Source organism: Delphinus delphis, chromosome 13 (assembly GCF_949987515.2).
Source record: "Delphinus delphis chromosome 13, mDelDel1.2, whole genome shotgun sequence".
NCBI classification, from domain to species: domain Eukaryota; kingdom Metazoa; phylum Chordata; class Mammalia; order Artiodactyla; family Delphinidae; genus Delphinus; species Delphinus delphis.
The window spans coordinates 20,043,939-20,053,231 of record NC_082695.1 but is presented as its reverse complement, the minus strand read 5'-3'; the positions used below and the strand labels follow the sequence as shown (position 1 = coordinate 20,053,231).

General features: G+C 51.4%; 1 long non-coding RNA gene across 1 annotated transcript; it reads right to left on the bottom strand.

Annotated features, from left to right (window-relative positions):
• Window positions 1–1,654: 1,654 nt before the first annotated feature.
• Window positions 1,655–3,732, bottom strand: LOC132436515 (uncharacterized). Its single transcript, XR_009521803.1, has 3 exons — window positions 3,614–3,732; window positions 2,775–2,886; window positions 1,655–2,430 (listed from the first exon to the last, which is right to left on the bottom strand). It is a non-coding gene; the product is annotated as an uncharacterized lncRNA (long non-coding RNA).
• Between the last annotated feature and the right edge of the window lie 5,561 nt (window positions 3,733–9,293).

The window sequence follows — 9,293 nt, the reverse complement described above, 5'->3', positions numbered from 1 at the left end:
CCGGAGCTGCCCAGGTCCCTGGTAAGGGATTCAGGTGGGATTTGAAGCCACCATTTCAGGTTCCAGGTTTACTAGCTATTCACTCTACTACACACCTCTTGCTGGGACCCCCAGCTTTGCTCTTCAGAAAATCCAGACCCAATTCAACAAACCTATAGCACATTTCCAGTGTGCACAGCCCAAGGCCATTGCAGGAACCACGAAGATCCCAGGGAGGCCAGAGATACTGCCTCCACCCGGACAGACCTGGCAGTCCTGCCAGAGAAGTAAGACTCACGTGGAACAGTAAGAGAACAGGCAAGATGGGGTCTGGTCACAGCATAGCCCGGAGTCCACAGCCAAACTGCTGTCATTACAGGTCTACGACTTTCCCCTCTATCACCAGACCACAAACAAAAAAGGAAATGGGGTTCAGCGTGACAGGTTCTGAATTAACACAAGGGATGCATAGGGGTCACTCCTTTCTTTGTGAAGTATCCCCAAACCACCTAGTTCATAATCAGTTCCCAAATCCTCCTGAGGATCCACCCATCATTTCCAACATCCATTTGGGGGAAAAAAACCAAGGCACTTGCCGCTCACAAATTTTCAACGCTTCTCCTGTTCTCTGGGGCTTCTCAGAGAGGAACAATAATGATCCTGTGATCCTATTCCCAAGCATCTTTGGTTCTAGGGATATCTTGTCAAGGAGCGCAGTGGGAAGAAGAGAGGGGCAAGATAATCATCAGAAGCTACTGTGGATTTGCTGCGAAGACACCGTGTCTAATACAGGTGGATTCAGCATGAATCATACACTGAATGATGCAAGGAGAGGGCGGACCCCATGTCCAGCGGGTACCGAAAGCAGTGAGGTGTGGTCCTGCCTGCTGCCCTCTGTCCCTGATTCTCTAATTTCTTTATCACGGCTAGCTCAAACTGGTTCTCCTGAGGGATTCGGTTGGTCCGTTGCCTTTCCTCTGTCCACCTGCTGAGTACTTTTGCAGTGAACAAAACCTTCCCTTGAATTCTCCATTATCTTGGGAAGGGGAGGGACCCACGGTGGTCTCCGTCATCTCCTTTATGCTCCAGGCACGGCTGCCGCCTCCTCTGGGATCCACGCCTCGTCTGATATCGAGAGCTGGCATCCTTCTTGTCTCTAACCCTCATCTTATCCTGCGGGTAGACCCATGACACGGCAGAGTACATCCCCAACATGGTAGATGTCATTCTCACCACAACTCACCAAGAGCCCCAACCTCCAGGGGACATTTACGGGGCTAACCTGGGCCCCGGGCAACCCACAAGTGGATAAGAGCCTCAGACCGCACCCCAAAGGGAAGTGGCAATGTCTTCTCTTCTGCCTCTCTTGCAAGTGGCTTGAGCGGCTTATAATGGAGTGCCGGTTGCCATGGCAACAGGAAGAGGCGCCATCGTTCTGGAGATCCATTTCAAAATAAAGTTTCCTCCTGTAAGCTGGACCGGGTGGTTACCTCACCTATTCCCATAAGGCTCTGCAAGCCTGGGTAATCTTGGACTGATTCATTATACCTGCACCCCCCACCCCGCAGCCCAAGATTTCCAAGGGAATTCTGACGCTGGTAACATGTCGAGGAGAGGGGACTCTGGTTTCTCTTTATCCCTAGAACAGCCCCTGGAGACATTCAGGTGGTCCAGGAGTCCAGGGTTCCAATTACAACTCTGTCATCAGCCTGCCCGGTGCCTCTGAGTAGTCACTTACCCCACTGTGCCTCCTTTCAAAAAAGTTTTTTAATTTTTTGATTTTATTGAAGTATAGTCGATTTACAATGTTGTGTTAATTTTTGCTATACAGTAAAGTGACTCAGTTATAGATCTATATATTCTTTTTCATATTCTTTTCTGTTTTGGATCATCACAGGATACTGAATATAGTTCCCTGTGCTATACAGTAGGACCTTGTTGTTTATAATAGTTTGCATCTGCTAATCCCAAACTCCCAATCCATCCCTCCCCCACACCCACCTTGGCAACCACAGTCTGTTCTCTACGTCTGTGAGTCTGTTTCTGTTTCGTAGATAGGTTCATTTGTGTCGTAATTTAGATTCCACACATAAGTGATATCATATGGTATTTGGCTTCCTCTTTCTGGCTTACTTCGCTTAGTATAATAATCTCTAGGTCCATCCACGTTGCTGCAAATGGCATTATTTCGTTCATTTTAATGGCTGAGTAGTATTCAACTGTATATATGTACCACCTCTTCTTTATCCATTCATCTGTCAATGGATATTTAGGTTGTTTCTATGCCTTGGCTATTGGGAATAGTGCTGCTATGAACATAGGGGTGCATGTATCTTTTCGAATTAGAGTTTTTTCCGGGTATATGCCCAGGAGTGGGATTGCTGTATCATGTGGCAACTCTATTTTTAGTTTTTTGAGTAACCTCCATACTGTTTTCCACAGCGGCTGCACCTAAAAAAAAATTAGGTGACTTTCACATAATGTAAAACCAACCACTTGAAAACAAGCAGTTCAGTGGCATTTAGCACATTCCCAGCGTTGTGCAGCCACCACCTCGATCTAGTTCCAAACCATGTTCATCCCCTCCCAATACTACCCCACACCCGCTAAGCAGTCATTCCCCATGCTCCCCTCCCGCCAGGCCCTGGCAACCCTGAATCTGCTTTCCGTCTCTCATGGCTTTACCTATTCTGGTTATTTTCTATAAATGGAATCATATAACATGTGTTCTTTTGATTCCGGCTTATTTCACCAAGCATAAGATTTTTGAGGTTTAGCCACATTGTCGCACATACCAGCACTGTGTTCCTTGTTATGGATGAATCGTATTCCATCATATGCACACAGGATATCTGTGTGTCCACCCATCCGTTGATGAACACGTGGGTTATTTCCACCTTTTGGCAGCTGTGAACGTGTGCGGACAAGGATTTGTCTGAGTCCCTCTTTTCAAGTCTTTGGGGTACATGCCTCTCTGTGCTTCGTTTCCTTTTATACCCCCCTGACCCTGCACCTGGTCAGGGCATTCTGGAAAGGTGACAAGATGGGCTTCATCACCTTGTTACCTAAACGAATCACACAGACCCCCTCCGCCTCCCCAGCACCACCTCTCTTCCTGGCCACACCGGCCGTACCCTCTAAGGAAGGGCTCTGAGAAAAGGCAGTGCCCTCCAGCCAAGATATTAACCAAGCCTGTGTGCATCGTCGGGGCCTCAGGGGAGCTTCTCTCTGAGGGCTCTTCCCCGAGCCAGCAGCTTCCAGCTCACTCAGATAGAAATTTCACTGTGACTCATCCTCGCTGGGGGGAGGGTGGAGCTCCCTAAATTCAGGGGAAGGTGCTTGTACAGCAGAGGAGAGGCGCCTTTGGTGTGGCCCCGAATAGCATATGCTTTCAACAGTTCCCCCCGTGACCTCTGCCTTCCCTTGTCATCACCTTCAGAAGCAATGAACTTAACCCCTGGCCCACTTACTTGACACTATTCAGAGGGCTTTACCCACATCCCCTGCCCCGGGCATTGTCTGAGGAAATGTCAACATCATCTCCATCTGATAAGGAAAGAGAGGCTCAGAGAGGGGGAGTGATTTACCCAAGGTCAGCCAGCTAGAAAGTGTTGAAGCTGAAATTCAAACTCACCATTGTTTCCAAAAGCTGCGCTCAGATCTCTGAAAAAACCATCTGCATTCACGCTCACCCGATCCTTCCCCTAGGAAGGATGCAATGGCCCAGTCAGCTCAGCCCCACCGCCTTGCTGGGGTCTGTTTATTGTCCTGCCCTGGGCATGCACAGCAGCGGTTAATATCCGTCCAAGAAGCACATCATTGGTTCAGGATCATTGCCATGGGCGAGTAGAGTTCATGTTTTCCAGTTTTATCTCTGTCCTGCCCCCAGTGGCTGCCTTCCTGTGCAAAGGCCAGCAGTCCCACTAGATAAGGCATGGACAGGAGCATGAGCCTGGACTACCGTAGATACAGACTCCAAGACAAGGATTCAAGTGCGTGTAGTTTATTTGGAAGGTGATCCCAGGAAACACTGAGAGTGGAGTAAAGTAGTGAGACAAGGAAGAGAAAAAAGCCAGACGAGGTGGATTAGCGAGTGCATCACTCTGCTAGGGCTGTAACAGAACGCCACAGGTTAGGGGGCTTCAGCCACAGCCACTATTTTCTCACAGTTCTGGAGGCTGGAAGTCCAAGATCAAGGTGCCAGCAGGGCTGGTTTCTCCTGAGGCCTCTCTCCTGGGCTTGCAGACAGCCAGCTTCTCCCTGTGTCCTCACCTGGCCGTTCCTCTGTGTGTACACCCCTGGTGTCTCTTCCTCATCTTATAAGAACCCCAGTCCTGTTGGACTAGGTCCCCACCCTCTGACCTCATTTAACCTTCATGACCTCCATAAAGGCCCTGTCTCCAAATACAGTCACATTGGGGTCACATTCAATCCATCCTATGAATTTAGGGAGGCATAATTCAGTCCATAACAAGAACCAAGTTGTTGTGGCAACTAGGACACAGTCCTGCTGGGGTCCCTCTAGGAGACTGGGTGGGACATGCCTGAGTTGTCCCACCTGAGGTCCAGGAAACCAGGGTACTTACTCACCAACTCTTATCTGTCATGGCTGAAGGATGCTCCCCAGGCATCAACCCCTTGCCACCTCCAGGCTGCCCTTGGTGCAGACCAAACACATGCCCTTGGCCCAAGAAAACCGTCAGCAGGGAGTCACAGGGGCCTGCAGTACGAAGCCACTGGTGTGCCTGGGCACAGTGAGTGCCCAGGGGACATCCCATGGGGTCAATGGATCATGCAGACTCCCATCACCCACCACGGCCCAATGCCACTCAGCAGAGCCCACCCTGGGCTCCGTGAATCCAAGGTCTCCCCAGTTTGAGAAGCTTCCACCCCCTATGTGCCAACCTGGCATAGGATGGTGAGTAACGCAGAGTCCTGCCCTCTAGAAGCTCGCAGCCTAGTCAAGGAGAGGGCAGAAGTCACTGTGAGCAAACCATCACGGAAGAAGTTCAGGGAGCTTGTGGGAATATACATTAGTGACCCAACTTGTCTTTGAAGTCAAAAGGCCTACTGAGTGCCAGACGCTGTACCAGGGACTGAGAATTGAAAGTCACAAGAAGTATAACTATTCTTTTTCAGGACCTTTTCAGTTTCGAGTGGCAGAAATAAGTCCACCACTATAATGGTTTCAGGCACAGCTGGATCCAGGTGTCCAAACAACATTACCAGGCATCCATCTTTCTCCAGCAGTGGGGAGGCACTCACTAAAGACTGCCAGGCTCTCTGCCACTCGGGTCTTTGTCTTATTTCCTTTCTCTGCCTTCCTCTCAGCTCGGTTGGCAGCTAAGACATAGACGCGGGAGTCAGGCAGACTTGAGTTTGAATCTGCCCTTTACTCAGTATGCGACGTCCCTCTGGGTCTCAGTTTCCTCTTCTGTAAAATGGGCATAACACAACCTGTCTTGCAGGGCTTTCCAAAGAATAAGTGATTTGATTGCAGAAAACACATGGCATGGTTATGGGATTAGTAAACATCCTCTCTCTCTGTCTCTCTCTCTCTCCCCTTCTCAGTTGGAAGGACCATTACAGACTATACAAAACTTGGAGTTCTTAGCCCTGGGAAATTATTATAAGTGGGTCTTACAAACACCACAGACACCAACCCTGTCTGCAGAGCGTATAAGTAGCAAGTCCTATCCACAAATCACTTGCTCTTTCATGTGTGTGTGTCCAAGCTGTTGGTTTAACTAAATGCAGGTTGACGTGGACCCCACACCACATTCACGGTCACTTTCTTTATCACCACCAACCACAGGACCTGAAAGTGTACTCTCAAATTTATGGAGTCCACGATCAGTTTTCCTTTGAGGAAGAGACCATCGGACTGGCGAGGTCCGGGGCCTACTGGTGTCCCGCAGCCTCTTTGTCTACGGTGCCCAGAGCAAGGCTCAGACACCAGGCGGCCTTGCCCGAGGTCACGCGAGCCTTCCCCCCTCCCTCGCTCCTTGTTCTGCACAGACCTGCCTCTGTCCTCCTCTCCTTTGTCCCCGGTGTGTACGTGCTGTGTGGGCCTGCCTCCTTGCGGGGCTGTGCCCTGTGTCCCTGCTGCTCCTTTGTCTGGGTTTTTGTGTCCAGACAACAGAGAAGGAGGACAGCGTGTGTGCCATTCTCATCCATCCCATCTCGTGATCCATCTGCAAACAGAGCCCCTCCAGACGCCCCGCACCTGCTCCACAGCCGCTCCAGCAGGGGCTGCAGCCAGCCTCTCCTGCTGCTGTGGAGAGCAAGGCGCCGCCTGCAGCCTCCAGCACAGCCGCTGCCGCCCCATCCGCCCCGCCCCTCCCGCCTCAGCTCTTTTGCGGTAAGGGCAGACGCTGGCAGAGCCAGAGATGGGGCCCAGAGGGAACTGGAAAGGGGGAGATGAGCCCGGCAGAGCCTCGCTCCCAGATGCAGTGCGCCCGCGCCCTATCAGTGCATCCTCTTGTCATTTCACCAAGTCCTCTTCACCCCACCAATTGCCACCAGGGTCTCTCCCTCCATCGTCCCCAGCTGGGACCTCCAGCTTCCAGGCCAGCGTCCTCCAATCTGTTCCCCCCACTCCAGCCGGAAGACTCTCGAAATGCCAAGCTGACGTCATCACTCCCCCTGCCCACAGCCCTTCAGGGTCTCAGGATGAAGAGGAAGCTCTTTCCCTTTCCCAGCAAGGCCCTGCCTTAGCCGGTTCCTGATCATGGCTCCGTGTCCATCCCTCACCAAGCTCCTCCTCCAGCCATGCACCACCCGGCTGCCCCTAGCCCTGCCCGAGCATCCTTGTCTCCAGTGAAACCTTCTCCAGCTTCCTGGTCAAAGTCAAGGCCATTAGTTGCACACACTCCATGATTGACCCACGTCCCGCTCCTTCAGGGCTGATTTCAGTTTGAGATTATACATTCATTTGCTTGTCTGTTGTGTACACGCGCACGCACACACACACACACACACACACACACACACACCACGCACACACCAGCTCTCAAGACCCTTCATGGGAGGAACCTGCTGTTTTTCCACCATCGCATCACCAGAGCTTGGCCCAGGGTCTGACTCACAGGTGGCCCTCCATGTATGTTTGTCGGAAGTACATCTGTGAACCTTGAAGTGGAAATGCTACACTTCTGGAATGCCTCTCAGAAACCATTTTATAGATGAACAAACAGAGACCCAGAGAAGGAAAGTGACTTACCCAAGGCCTCTCTTCCAGTGCAGCCGTGCTAACGGTGTAATCTATGTCCCCAGGGTCCCCAGCTCCTTCTGTCTTCCAAAGATCACACTCTCCTTTAGAAGCCAGTCAAGCAGTTCAAGCACCTACGCAGAAATGGCTGCAGAAATGCTGTCCCCTTTCCGGAACTGGTCTGGCTCTTGTGCGTTGGTGGTTGTGTCTTCATCTCTTGTTCCAAACACCTGCTCTTGTCGCCTTGAGCCTCTCTTCCCGTTTCCTACCCTTCCTGTAGCCTGTAATCCTCTCCCCACACTCAGGCGCAGTGTGAACCCCATCCTCATTGCTCCCCAGAGCAGAAGCAATGCAAAGCTCTTGGGGAAGAGACTAAGGAAATTCAGGGCAAATATAACAGTTACTGAGCATTTACTGTGTTCCAGCTCGTGAGTTAAATGCTTTAAGTGCAATGGCTATAGCAGCCCAATGGCACCGGTACTGATATTATCCCCATTTTACAGATAAGGAAATTGAAGCTAAGGGACACAGTTAGAAGGTGTCTGAACCAAGATTCAGCCTCAACAGGCTGCATCCAGCTCCTGCCCTCATGGAGCCTCTTCCCCACCCTGGCCCCATTACACCTTCCTAGGCTCTCAGCGTTCCCCCCACCCCCAAGCCGCCGCTGGTATGGGACCAGAAGCACATACAGTCCTCCCCACCTCCCGTGGCTCCTTCTAACCCAGGCTTCTCACCCCCGCGCAGCCACGCTGCAGCCTTTCTGCAGGAAGAGTACATACTTTATTTATGAGATGTACCTGGACTCTCTGCAAATCAGCTGGGAATGCTGCAGCGTCTTCAGGCAGGAGGCAGAAGGTTCTGGAGGCCAAAAGTCTTCCAGGAGGTAGACAGGAACTGGGCTCAGGGCGCCAGGCTCAGGCAGGGGCACCCAGTAGGTCTACAGAGCACAGAGTGGGTCTGCAGGCAAAGTGATCTGTGCTTTGGATCCCCTTTGCATCCCGGCCTGCCCTAGGCAAGCAGCAGAGAGCCCAGGGCAGGGGGTTGGAGAGATGGGAAATAAGGCAGGCACTAATATTTACCTGGCATCTCCCCAAACCCACACAAAACCCTACAGGGCCGGGATTCTTGTACCCACTTTACAGGGGAGGAAACTGAGGCTTGCAGAAGGTAGGAAGTGCTTTCTGAATTTTTAATCCTGCTTTTTCTTCCCTCTTCCCCACAAAGAGGGAAATTAAGGTGGTTTATAAGGATGCCCTCAGCCCAAGCAGAAAACTAAATATAAAATAAGATAGAAAAATGAGGCTCAGAGAAAGGAATATGGAGTCAGGGATTAAGCTTCTCTTCCAGATGCCTGCCACATGGTAATTTAGTTGCCAGTAGTGGATTGTACATTGGTCTGAGCATCCTGGCAGCCAAGGAAAAGAGGGAATGCAATTCGTTTCAAAGGTGTCCAAGGACTACAAGGAGAAAAAAAGAGTATAGAGACACAGGTGTGGCAGAGAAACAGAGAAGGAATCTCAGGCCCCTAATCAAATCTCAGATTCCAAAATTCCTAGAAATTGCCCCATCGATCCCTATCCCACCACCCCTTTCCCTATCCCATCCGCCCCAGGGCAGAACAATCTCCTGACAGCCCCTTGGAGCGTGTGTTTTTATATGTGACCACCAGGTGGCGGTGCGGCGCAGGTCTTGGGTGGACGTTTGTTAGATCCGGAGGCAGCCTGGTGGGCTGAAGAGGCCGGGAGGTGCCTGCGGGACCTCCACGAGTTGGTGCCCAGACTTTGGTTGAACCTCAACGAAGAAATCGGTTTCATACTCGGCAGAGCTAGGCTGCACTGCTTCCCCACAGGGGGAAGGAGGAAGAACCCTGGCCAGAGTGTCAGTCCCCAGTTCGAGTCCCAGCTCTGCTTCCGGTGCTCTGTGCAAAGGAGCACATTAGCTTGCACGTCTCAGCCTCAGTCTTCTCACCGGAGCAAGGGTGTGAATAGTGCCTGTTGGGGGAAGAGGAGACTGAGACCGGGATGGAGAATGATCGTGGTCACTAAGGTCGAGAAAGGCCAGAGGGTAAAAGACCGAAAGCTTCTGAGCTACGCGCGAGAAAAAA